Source organism: Myotis myotis, unplaced genomic scaffold (assembly GCF_014108235.1).
Source record: "Myotis myotis isolate mMyoMyo1 unplaced genomic scaffold, mMyoMyo1.p scaffold_m19_p_8, whole genome shotgun sequence".
Taxonomy (NCBI): domain Eukaryota; kingdom Metazoa; phylum Chordata; class Mammalia; order Chiroptera; family Vespertilionidae; genus Myotis; species Myotis myotis.
The window spans coordinates 51,959,199-51,973,275 of record NW_023416390.1 but is presented as its reverse complement, the minus strand read 5'-3'; positions in this window follow the sequence as shown (position 1 = coordinate 51,973,275).

Genomic DNA, 14,077 nt, shown 5'->3' with positions numbered 1-14,077 from the left:
TCACACTATCCAGATCGATGAATCCCTGAATAACAAGGAAATGAAGGCAGAGCAACAAGCTGTCTTTGCAATAATTTTAGACAACCCCAGAAGACCCAAATCAAGCCATTGCATTTCATGCTAAAAATCGCATCTTCTTCATGTCTTTAATGATCAAACCAGCATGTGTCATTTAAAATTTGGCTGGATGCTGTAGAATGGTAGTTCGGAGCACAGCCCATGATTAAGCAGAGAGGTGTGGGTTTAAGTTGTTGCTATCTGCCTTATTAGCCATGTGAATTTGGGCACATTCTTTTAGGCACTCTGTGGTTTGATTCTCTCATTTAAAAAGAAAAAAAGATAGGAGGGATAATAATGGCATCTTAATACTAAATGCAAATGTTTAATCCTTTGGATATGTTATATACTCAGAAGCAGGATTGCTGGATCATATGGTAGTTCTATCTATTAAGTTACTATGAGTCTCCGTACTGTTTTCCATAGTGACTGTACCAATTTACATTCCCACCAACAGTGCACAAGTAGGATTCCCTTTTATCTACAGTCCCCCTCCCCCAACACTTGTTATCTATTGTCTTTTGATGATAGCCATTCTGACAGGTATGAGGCAATGAAGCTTGAGGGCATTGTATTAAGTGAAATAAGACAGACAGAGAACGACAAATACTGTATGACATTACATATATGTGAAATCCAAAAGGCAAACTTGTAGAAGCACAGTAAAATGGTGGTTACCAGGACTGGGGAGTAGGGCAAATGAGATGTTGGTCACAGAGTACAAACTTCCAGTTAGAAGATAAATATGTTTTAGGAATCCAATGTACAGTATTTTTAGTACAGATAACAATACTGCACTATATATTTAAAAGTTGCTAAAAGAGTTTATTTTAAAGGCTCTCAACAAAAAAGAAAAAAAGATAATTTTGTGATATGATGGAGATATTAGATAACATTCCGGTGGTAATCAGAATGCAATATATACTTACATGAAATCAACATATTATAAACATTAAACTTACACAATACTATATTTTGACTAGAGGCCCAGTGCACTAATTCATGCATGACTGGGGTCCCTTGGCCTGGCCAGCAATCGGGGCCGTCTTGCGCAGTCCCAATTGGGGCCAATTGGCCTGGGGGAGGAACTGCAGGAGGTTGGCTGGCTGGGGGAAGGGATCGTGGAAGGTTGGCTGTGGGAGTGCACTGACAATCAGGGTGCAGCTCCTGCACTGAGCATCTGCCCCCTGGTGGTCGGTGCACATCATAGCTACCAGCCGGTCATCTGGTCGTCCTGTCGCGTAATGGTCACTTAGGCATATATATATTATACATCTATAATGCTGGGGAAAAAGAGGCAAGGGTCTCACTTCTAGCCAAACAGCCAGACAACAATGATAATGCTGTGTCTCTTTATACAGGAAGAGAAAAACAAACAAACAAACAGAATCATCAATTGCCATTGTACCAAATAGCTTGCATTTATTTGCTCATTTTAAGCTCCTAATAACTTAGAAAGTTATATTTTATATAGACCTCCAAAACAGTGCTGTTTTTATGGTCTAAGCAGATAGATATTGGCCCTTGATTACTAAGGTTTGAAAACTGACTCTGACATCTGCCCACTCACTGATCTAGGAAAAGTCATTTAACCTCTCTGTAAATAAGAAATTTTCTCCGTGTGTGTATGCATAAAATGACTCAATACATAATAAAGTGTTTTAAACAGTGCCCAGTACTTAGTGCTAATAAGCATTGATCTATACTAATAAAAGGGTAATATGCTAATTAGATCAGACATCTTCCTGAAGTCCTGTTGGACAAAACCAGGGTGGCGGGGGCCGAGGAAGAGGCAGTTAGGGGTGATCAGGCCAACAGGGGAGGGCAGTTAGGGGTGAACAGGCTGGCAGGCAGGCGAGCGGTTAGGGGCCAGCAGTCCTGGATTGCGAGAGGGATGTCTGACTGCCAATTTAGGCCTAATTCCTTTATAATAAAAGTATAATATGCAAATTGCCCAGATGGGAAAACAACCAGTAGCTATGATGTACCCTGACCACAAAGGAGCAGATGCTCAATGCAGGAGCTGCCCCCTGGTGGTCAGTGAGCTCCCACAGGGGAAGTGTGGCTCAGCCAGAAGCCGGGCTCATGCTGGTGAGCCCAGTGGCAGTGGCAGGAGCCACTCCCACCTCCACTGCAGGCAGGCAGTAAGGAGGGAGAGGCCTCAGACTGTGAGAGCCCCGGGCTACAAGAGGGATGCCTGACTGCTGACTTAGGCCTAAGCAGGCAGGTGGACATCCCCTGAAGGATTACAGACTGTGAGAGGGTGCAGGTGGGGCTGAGGGCCCCCCCCCCAACCACTAGTGCACAAATTTTGTGCACCAGGCCTGCACATGGGTGATGGATTTTGTCAAATGCTTTTTCTTCATTAATTAATATGATCATATGAGTTCTCTTCTTTAGCTTAGTGATGTTGTAAATTATATAGATTGATTTTCAAATGTTGAAACATTCATATATCTTGAGGAAATTACAGTTGACTATGGTACATAATTTTCATTATATAATGCTGAATTTGATTTCCTAATATTTTGATGAAAATTATTGCTTCTGTATTTATGAGATATATTGTTCTGTTCTTTTCCTATGTTTCTTCTGCTTCTATATTTTCTGACAGAGATTGTAAAAAATTGATATAATTTCTGTGGGGCGCAGTTACCATGTTTTGGCAAGGTTCAAGCCTCAGACTAATGAAAGGACAGGGTCCTCTCATTGCCACGTGCAATCCCAACTGGAGGACAGGGCTGCCCCAGCACAATTATAGCCAACAGCTGTGGTTGTAAGCTTGAACCTATGGTCCAAACACGTAGCCCCACGTGCCTTGTGTTAGAGTTCAGGTGGATGTAGTTGAGTAGGGCTGGAGCTCAAGAGAATGCTGTAAACAACGTGATCATGCCCCTAGTTTGCCTCGTGGAATCTGCTATAAAATAAAGACATTGGGGGAAAAAAACTAAGATGGCGGCATAGATAAACACCGGGAAATTGCCGCCTCCCACAACAATTGAAAAATACCGCAAAGGACAGAGCAAACATCATCCAGAACAACAGGAAGGCTGGCTGAGTGTAAATTCTACAACTAGAAGGAAAGAAAAGCACGCTGAGAGCCAGAGGAGCTGCAGAGGTGAAGTGCAGAGGTACAAGTTCAGAGGTACGGCGGCTCGCGCGCGCGGAAAGGGGGTGGCACCTGAGGACGCGGCTGTCCTTTTGAATCACAAGCTCCCGACTGCTCTGAACTCCGGTTCTGGCAAGTCTCTGGGGACCCAGGACTCATACGGGGAGAAGCTGGTCTGTCGGGCAGCGGGCGAACTTGAGGGCGGCTTTCCCTCAGAGGTGCTTGCAGCAATTATCGGGTCACTGAAACATGTGACTCTGGGCGGAGAATCAGCCATAGCTGCTTTCTCCGCCCTTTGACTCCCTGAGACCCCGCCCCACCCAGGCTGCGGCAGAGGCTTTTGCATGTGAATGTACCTAACTGCAGCCGAGCCAGGCAGACCCGGAACTTCCAAGAGAAGGCCCAAGGCCCCGCAGCGGCTTGCATTGCTTCACAGCTGAGCCTCTTCAAGGCTCCTGCTGTGTGGCCTCAGGCAGAGGCTGAATTAGCACCTCCTTAGATCCAGGAGCCTCCTTAGATCCAGGACCCCCAGTGGTCAGAGGGGGACCATCCAGACTGCAACTCCTCAGATCCATAAGGGACACACTCAGGGAGCAGACTCAGTGAGCACCAAAGCCCCACTGAAGCAAGTCTTGCCCCAGAAGGGTGTCTTCAGCACAGAAGTTCTCCCACTTCAGACACAGCTGATTCTCACAGCCAATTGGCCTGGAGGTCAATTCCTCCCAGTGATCCTACAACAACCAAGGCACCAAGAGTGCACCAAGAGTGTCCACCCCAGGTAACTGGGGAGGCTGAGCCACTGGGCCCTACAGGACACCTGGCGCGCAGGGCCACTCTATCAACACAGGGAAGCAGCCAAAATGCGGAGACAAAGAAACAGGTCACAAATGGCAGAAATGGAGGAAAGCAAACGACTGGATATAGAGTTCAAGGCCACGTTTATAAGGTTTTTCAAGAATTTTATGGAAACCGCCAATAAATTTAATGAATCCCTCAATAAGTATAGTGAGACCATGGAGGACATGAAAAAGGACCAACTAGAAATCAAGCATACATTGACTGAAATAAAGAATAATTTACAGAGATCCAACAGCAGACAAGAGGATCCCAAGAATCAAGTCAAAGATTTGAAATACAAAGAAACAAAAAATACCCAACCGAAAAAGAAAAAGGAAAAGAGATTCCAAAAATATGAAGATAGTGTAAGGAACCTCTGGGACAACTTCAAGCGTACCAACATCAGAATTATAGGGGTACCAGAAGGAGAGAGAGGGCAAGATATTGAAAACCTTTTTGAAGAAATAATGACAGAAAACTTCCCCTACCTGGTGAAAGAAATGGACTTACAAGTCCAGGAAGTGCAGAGAACCCCAAACAAAAGGAATCCAAAGAGGACCACACCAAGACACATCATAATTAAAATGCCAAGAGCAAAAGATAAAGAGAGAATCTTAAAAGCAGCAAGAGAAAGACAGTCAGTTACCTACAAGGGAATACCCATACGACTGTCAGCTGATTTCTCAACAGAAACCATGCAGGCCAGAAGAGAGTGGCAAGAAATATTCAAAGTGATGAATAGCAAGAACCTGCAACCAAGATTACTTTATCCAGCAAAGCTATCATTCAGAATAGAAGGTCAGATAAAGAGCTTCACGGATAAGAAAAAGCTAAAGGAGTTCATCACCACCAAACCAGCATTATATGAAATGCTGAAAGGTATTCTTTAAGAAGAGGAAGAAGAAAAAGGAACTCTTACCATTTGCCACAGCATGGATGGAACTGGAGAGCGGATACATACCACAGGATCTCACTCATTTGTGGAATATAATGAACAACATAAACTGATGAACAAGGACTGATCCAGAGACGGAGAGGCATTGATTGGACTGTCGGGCCTTGGAGGGAAGGTAGGGGAGGGTGAGGGTAAGGGGGAAGGATCAACCAAAGGACTTATATGCAAGCATATAGGCCTAACCAATGGACACGGACAATGGGGGGGGGGTGAGGGCATGAGCGGGGGTGGGGGGGTTAGAGGGTAACGTGGGGACAAGGACACATATGTAATATCTTAATCAATAAAAAATATATTAAAAAAAAAAGAACATAAAAAAAATAAGTAAATAAAGACATTGGCTTGTGGGCGCTGTCATTGTCCTCTCATCAGGGAGGCAGCATCCCACTGAGACCCAGCTATTATTCTCTTGTCTTCTTTCCTTAATCCTTTCACCCCCCAGCCCCCCCCGCCCCCCGACTCGGGATCACCCTTGGTCGTGCAGCCACAAATTTCTTCCTTAAATATTTGCTAGAAATCCTATGAAATGAACTTTTTTGGAAAAAATATAATTATTGATTTAATTTTTTAATAGATATAAATAAGCATATTTAGATTAGCTGTTTCTTATTGTGTAATGCTTACTAGTTTATTCATCAAGAAATTGGTTCATTTTATCTAATTTGTCAATTTGGTAAACATAGAGTTGTTCATAATAGCCCTTTATTATTCTCCAATGTCCATGGGATCCAATAGTGAAGATATCACTGTAATTTATGATATTGGAGATATTGTGTCCACTTTTTTGTTTTGGTTTTCTTGAAAAAAAAAAGAGTCATTCTTTGGTTTTATTGATTTACTCTATTACTTTCCTGTTTTCAAGGTCACTGATTTCAGCTCTAATTTTATTATTCTTTTCTTTTTCAAATCTCCTGGAGTTAGGTTTTAATTATTCTTCATTCTCTAAGGTGGAAACTTAGATTATTGATTTTAATATTTTCTTATATAAGGACATAAGGCTAAACATTCTCCCAAAGTAGTTTTTGTTGCAATCCACAGATTTTATCAATTGTATTTATATTTACTTCAAAATATCTTTTCAATTTTTTAGATATCTTATTTGACCTATATGTGATTCTAAAATATATTGCTTACTAATATTTCAGAATTTTTCCTGCTTTATTTCTGTTGTGACCTCTAGTTTATGTCTATTGTGTTCTGAGAACATATTTTGTATCATTTTTAATCTTTTAAATGTCTTTCAGTGTCTTCTTTGGCCAAGAATGTTATCTATCTTGCTGAATATTCATATAAGCTTCAGAAGAATGTATATTTTTATGTTATTGGATGGTATTCTATAAAAGTCAATTAGATAAAATTGATTGATGGTTCTGTTCAGGTCTACAATCTCCTTTTATACTTATTGCCTGATTGAATTATCAAATAACCATAGAGGGGTGTGAAGTCTCCAACTACAATAGATTTGTCTATTTTTCTTTTCAGCTTTTGCCTCATGTATTATGATGCATACACATTTCAGATTATTATTCTTGGAAAATCAACTCCTTTTTCTTTGTGTGATGCCTCCCTTTATTCCTTTGCATTTAAGTGGGTTGTTTGTAGACAATAGGCATTTGTATTTGTTTTTTTATTCACTCTGGTAATGTCTATTTTTAATTTGTGTGTTTGGACCATTTACATCTGGAATGATTATAGCTATAGTCAGTTGAATTTCTACATTGTAACTGTTATCTTCATTGCATTTATTCCATGTTTTTTATTTTCCCTTCATTTTTGTCTTCCTTAGTTTATTTCATATTATTTCCTCCCTTAAAATATCAATTATACTTCTTTAATTCTTTATTGTCCTAAGATTCTAATACACATTTTTAAATAATTTAAACCCACCTTCAAATATAACTATACCATTCACATATATATAGTATATGTATATGAAAATATAATATTTATAGTACAGGTAACATAAAACATAGTATTTCTGAGTCACTTCCTCCCTCTCATTCTTTATAAAATGTCTGTCATTCGCCCTAACCGGTTTGGCTCAATGGATAGAGCGTCAGCCTGCCGACTCAAGGGTCCCATGTTCAATTCTGGTCAAGGGCATGTACCTTGGTTGCGGGCACATCCCCGGTAGGGAGTGTGCAGGAGGCAGCTGATCGATGTTTCTAACTCTCTATCCGGCTCCCTTCCTCTCTGTAAAAAAAAAATCAGTAAAATATATTAAAAAAAAGTCTGTAATTTATTTCCTTTATCCCTTTGTTTAGCAATCTACTATACTTTAGTTATTATATTATTCTAAATAAAAAAAATACCTTTTAGATCAATTAAGAATGGGAAGTATAATTTCTTTAATGTTTTTATTTACTTTTTGTAGATTTTTAAATTTTTTATAATTTTTATTGAAAGTATTACATATGTCCCCTTTTTCCCCCCATTGACCCTCAAGTCTGCCCCCTCCCTCTCCGTCCTCCCCCCCTCCCCACCCCAGGCCTTCAGCACCATGGGTTACGCATATATGCATACAAGGTTTTGGTTGATTACCTCCCATCCAACCATCCTCCCAGCCTTCATTTATTTACTTCCTTGACACTTTCCTTTATTTGTGTAAATCCATGTTTTTCTTCTGTTGAAAAACTTGTTTTAACATTTCTGGCATGGCAGGTGTGCTGGTGATAAATTTCTTCAGTTTTGTTTGCCTGAAAAAGCCTTATATCTACTTTACTTTTGAAAATTAATTTTGTTGGATATAAAATTCTAGATTAATGATGTTTTTTACATTTTAAACATTTCAATTTACTCTCTTTTATGGCTAGTTTCTGATGAGAAGTCCCCTGTAATTATTTTTCTTTTTTCTCTACATTTTTTTATTTTCTTTGACTTCTTTCAAGATTTTATGTTTTTTTGTTTTTTGCAGTTTTAATCTGATATGTCTAGATTTGAGGTTTTGGTATTTAACCTGTTTGATGTTCTCCAAACTTCCTGGGTCTATAAGTTGGTGTGTGTCATTAATTGTGGAAATTCTTGGACACTGTTTCTTCAAGTATTTCCTCTGCTTTGTTCTTTCTTCTGCTATCTCAATTACATGTGTTTCACTTTTTAAAATTATCCCACAATTCTTGGAAGTTTAATTCTTTTATTTTTTTCCCCCACACCTGAGTCTGAAAAATTTCTATTGATCTATCTTTAATCAGTTTAATTCTATAGACTGGACAGAGCCAAACAAAGAATTAAACTGCTTAAAGATAGGTCATTATTTCTGTCATAGTGATTTTATTTCTAGCATTTCTTTTTTATCTTTCTTAGAGTTTCCATTTCTCTGCTCTCATTACTCATCTGTTCTTGTATGTTGTCTATGGTACTCAGTTATTTTAAATTTCTTATCTGATGTATTTAATAATTGCTGTAGTTACAGGTGCCAGAGGCTTCAAATTCCGGTTATCTTTTTGTCTCCCCTCTTAATTTTGGATCCTCTTCAGAGACAGTCTGTGTCTTACAGCTCTTTATGTAATACATTCTTATTATATGGGAGACTTGTTAGCGAATGGGGAAATGGGGAGTACTAGTATTCTATAACATTCTGATTAAATCTCAGTCTTTTAGTGGACCTGTGTCTGGGGGCTGTGACCTTCACAAGTGTTTCCCCAGTACTTCTTTTCCCTGATTGTATCAGTCCTGGCATCTTTGGCTGTGTTAGATTTTTCTCTCAGTCAAAAAAAAGAGGAAAGTAAGAATAGAATGAAGTGTGAGAAGTGAGAAGTGCTTTTCCCCCCAGTTGTGATAATAATCTGGTAAAGTCTTTTTGTTTGGATATTAGGGCTTTGTTATGGAGAACCCTTAGGATATATTTCACAATGATTACTCTTCCAGTTCTTTCAGCTATAATCCACTGTTATTGTGCTAGAGTCCTGTAGGTGAGATGATAAGGTATGGAAGAAGTGAAATATCTATAATCTTATGATTAAATCTCTATGACTTAGTGTGTCTCTTGTCAGTGTCCCTTACTGTGACTTTCACAAGTGCTTTTCCAGAGGTATGGTTTTTTTGTTTGTTTTTTTTCAATCACATGTAAGTCAGGAGGGCTACAGGGGACTGGAAAACTGCTCTTCTCTAGCTACAATAAGCTGCTTGTAAGCCTTTTTCCCTTGAGAGTAGGCCTTTATCATGGACAACACTCAGGTTACATTTCACAGATTAAAATTCTCCTTTCCCCACCAGAGGTATAATATTTCTCAGATTTTTTTTTATCCTCAGAACCAAATTGGGCTTGGGGACCCCGTGAAACTGTGGTGTACCCATAAGACGAGAACCCCCAAAAGTTTCTCACTCTCATGCTATTCATGCTCATCTCAATGATGGCTCTAGCATCTTCTCCTTCAAGTAAATAGATCTCTTGCTTGTAAACTTAGTTCTCCAGTGGATCCAAGAAAGTAATTGATTTTCAGTTTTGTCCACTTTTTCTTTTTGTAAGGACGTGACTGATGGCTTCCAATTCTTTGCATGTTGGAATTGAAGCCAGAAGTGCATGATTTTAATTTTTTAAACATGAACAAGGTATAATCTCTTAAACTCATGGCTAGACTAACAAAAAAACATAGACAAATAAAAAAATGCACACACTTATGTATTAATTTAAAATGGTGATACATGCTATGCACATAAAAAATAGAGCACTGTAAGTAAAATTAATGGAATAATTTTGGTTAATGTGTCAGGGAAGCCTTTTCTAAGGAAGAAACATTATAACTGAGACCTGAAGAATTAATAAGAGTAAGGGTGAAGGAACTATGAAAGAAGGCTTAAAGCCCATCGGTCTGGCTCAGTTGGGTGACCATTGTCCCATGCACCAAAGAGACCATGGGTGCAGGAGGCAATCCATCGATGTTTCTTTCACATTGATGTTTCTATCTATCCCTCTCCTTTCCTCTCTCTCTAAAATCAATAAAAACATGTTTTACAAAAGAAGACTTAGAGATGGAAAAGAGCTGGACTCAATTATTTGCTAATTTGTGACTGAAACAAGGACAGAAGCAGCTTTGAATGAGTTTGGAGTAGCTGGCAGGAGTTCACCTAAGTAGGTACATTAGGCCATGCATGCTAAGAAGTGTTTCTCTAAGTGTCTAAGAGAGCCATCAAAAGGCTTTAAAGAGTGAAGTGAAAGGATCATCTCATGTTAGAGAACTCTTGCTGAGTGTGAAAAACTGATTACAGTGAGGTCAAAAGAAGTGGAGACACCAGTTAAGAAGCACAGTATTAGTTCAGAAGTGGATGATGGTGGTTTGATTCAAATTTATGACAGTAGAGAAGAAAATAAGTGAACTTATTCAGCATAAATTTTTGGTTGTGAAAACAAGATTGATAATTACCTCTTTAAAAGATTATAAAAGGCCAGATTCCAGTTCTGCATGTTAAAAGTGTGGAAGTTGCCACTCTGTCCTAACAAGTAAAAAGTTGTTGTCTACCACTGTTATACACTGGAAACTAAAATAAAATAATATTGAATGTAAACAGTAATTAAAACAAAAATTAAAATTAATCATAAAAAACAGCTGAACAGATTGAAAAACCATCAACTCTCTTGCATCTGTGAGAGAAAAGAGGAGAGAGGCAAAACCGCTGACCTCATAATTGGAGGGACAAACAGGTGAAGACAGGAAGTCATGGAATACCACAGTAGAGACACACACAATCAGAAACCTCTGCAGACACCAGACCAGAATAGAAAAATCTGAACTATCATTGATTATTTGCTGGAGGGTCATTATGGGCAACTGTGAGAATTAAAACTAGAATTTCTAGCTAATTCAATAAGGTTAGAAAGGGAAATAAAAAGCACGTGGGTTGGGAGAAAAATGAAACTGTCTTTTCGCTGTTGTTGTTCAAAGGTGACATGAGAGTCTATGTAGAAAATCTGAAAGAAGCCACAAAACAACTCCCAGAACTAATAAGCAATTATATCAAAGTTGCAGGAGTTGGCATAACCTCTAAGTAGAAAATTTAAAAGAATTGCTAAATAACTCACAGATCTAATAAACAATTATAGGATGGTTGCAGGATACAAGATTTATATACAAAAGTCAAATACATTACTACTGCATACCAGCAATAAATATTGGAATTCGATATTAAAAACACAATACCATTAATTTTAGCACTCCAAAAAATGAAACACTTAAGCATATACCTAACAAAATATGCACAAAATCTATATGAGGAAACCTATAAAAAATTAAAGAATAACTAAATAAAGGGAGAGATATTCCATATTCATGTATACATAATTCAATACTGTCAAGATGCCACTTTTTCCCAACTTTACCTACAGACTCAATGCAATTCTAATAAAACTATCTGCAAGTTATTTAGTGGATATCAAAAAATTATTCTAAAATTTATATGCAAAGACTCAGAAGAGCCAACACCACACTGAAGGAGAAGAAGAAAGTTGAAAGACTGATACTACCAGACTTCAAAACATACTATACAGCTACAGTAATCAAGACTGTGGAATTGGCAAAAGAATAGACATATAGATCAATGTAACAGTTCACAGAGCCCATAAATTAATTCACATAAATATAATGAACTGATTTTTGACGAAGAAGTAAAAGCAATACATTGTAGAAAAGATCATCTTTTCAACAAATTGTGCTGGAACAAATGGTCATCAACATACAAAGAACAGAATCTAGATACAGATTTATAACCTTCATAAAAATTGCCTCAAAATGAATCATACATCTGTATGTAAATGCATAGCTATAAAACTCCTCAGAGACAACTTAGTTAAGATATAAATGAATTGGGTATGAATTTAGATTCAACACCAAAGGTGTGATCCGTAAAAGAAAAATTAATTAGTATGGACTTTATTAAAATTAAGAACTTCTTCTCTGTGAAAGAAAATGTCAAGAAAAGGAGAAGTCAAGTCACAGACTGAGAGAAAATATTTGCAACAGACACATCTGACAAAGTACTGTTATGCAAAATATACAAAGAACTTTTAAAGCTAAACAATAAGAAAACAGATGACCCAACTAAAAAAATGGACCAAAAACCTTAATGAACAGTCTACAAAATAAAATATATAGATTGCAAGTAAGCATATGAAAAGATGTTCCACATTAATTTTCATCAGATAAATGGAAATTAAAATGAGATACCACTACACATCTATTTGAAACATTGATACCACCAAATGCTGGTGAGAAGATGAAGCAAAAGGAACTCTCATTCATTGCTGGTGGGAATACAAAATGGTACAGATACTTTGGAAGACCGTTTGACCCTTTCTTACAAAAGTAAACATACTCTTACCGAACAATCTAGTGAATGCACTTATTGGTATTTACCCAAAGGAGTTGAAAACATATGACCCCCCCCCCCAAAAAAAAAGCACTCATTGATGTTGGAGCACAGGGAGTATGGGAAATTTCTGTATTTTCCTCTTAATTTTGCTGTAAACCTAAAGCTGCTTCAAAATATAAAGTCTTTCATAAAAATAAACCAATAAACAAAAAATGACTTTCCAATAGCTTGGATATGAAGGGTATAGAAGAGAAGAGGTATTAAGCATAACTCCCAGATTTCTGCGTTAAGCAACAGGGTGAATTATGATGGTATTTCTTGAAATAAAAAATGTGAGGGGAGCATAAATAGAGGTGTGTAGTTGATGATGAGGCAGGGATCAAGTGGTGACATTTAGACATACTAGTTTTAAATTATCAAAGAACAAGCAAAATAGAATAGACAGTTGAAGTTATTTGTTTTTAAAACAATAGAGTTGATGAATTCCCCTGGCTAGAGAATGTAGAATTAGTAGAAAATACAAAATTAGTAGCAAACAGGCCCAATCAATCAATTACAGAAGCCTACTGGGGAGAAGACTTTTACACTGAAGATTGTTATGATTCCTAAGTTTTAGGATCTAGCACTGAATATATGAAATTAAATTCCCATCATAGTTTGGGGACCAAACAAAATATTTTGATGTTGTTTCCTTAGAAAAGATAGCTAAAGGAAACCAAAATGACTGACTCTACTATACTCCAGGCACTGAGCCCATGTCTTGGTAATCCCAGAGGAATGGCAAGCATTTTGTTTTTGTTTTGTTTTGATTTGATTTGTTTTGATTTTATTTTAAAGCACAGAAACAGAAAGGGTAATAGAGGGGGAAAGGAGGAATGAAAGAGGTTACCACCAATAAACCCCCACTCCCCCCCCCCCACAAAATCCCACAAAGCACTGGAAAAAGGCCAGGGTGACTAGAAATCCATAGATCCTATTAAGACCATTTCAATCATTGTCAAATAAAATAATTCTATTTTTCCAACGTAGAATAAAACATTAATGTCTGATTTCCATTATTGTCACTTCTAATTAATATGTAGCAAGATGTACAAGACAAATTCCTGACATTGAAGAGCTTATAACCTTTCCTTTTAAGTAATGCTCCCTGATGGAGGTGCTGAATTAGGTGCAAACTTGCCTTTACAGGTTCAAAGTATGCTTCTTCCCAAAGTGTTTGTGAAGAGATGAAAAGGTTTCACCTTCGTATCAATAGTCTACATCAGGGATCCTCTTTTCAGTGGGATTTCCAGGGTTCACAAGGGGATTTTTGTTTCACTGAGTTTGACTTATCCAGGGTCTTCCATGGTAGCTTTGAAGGGCTTCTTTTAGGGGAAAGCTGGACAGTAGTACCATGCTTCAGATATGAGCCTAAAACTTTACATTTTAAGTAGTAGTGGACAGCCCAATTCCTATTTATTTTGCAAGTTTGCTAAAAGGATTAATCAGTGGCCAGATATTTTTCAGAGAACATCCTGGGAGAAGACGAATTCTCAATATAGTTCGTGGGTTGTCTTGGATGCTAAAGCAGAATATTATCAAGAGATGGTTTCTTAGAGTATTTTTACAAATGTCACCTGTTATGGACAGAATTGTGTCCCAAAAGTTATATGTTGAAGCCCTAACTTCCTGTATTTCAAAATGTGAATGGTTTTGGAGATAGGTCCTTTAAAGCGGTGATTAAGTCAAAATGAAGTCATTAGGGTTGGCCTTGGTCCCATATAACTTGTGCCCTTATGAGAAGAGGGAATTTGGAGACACAAAAAGGCCCCAGG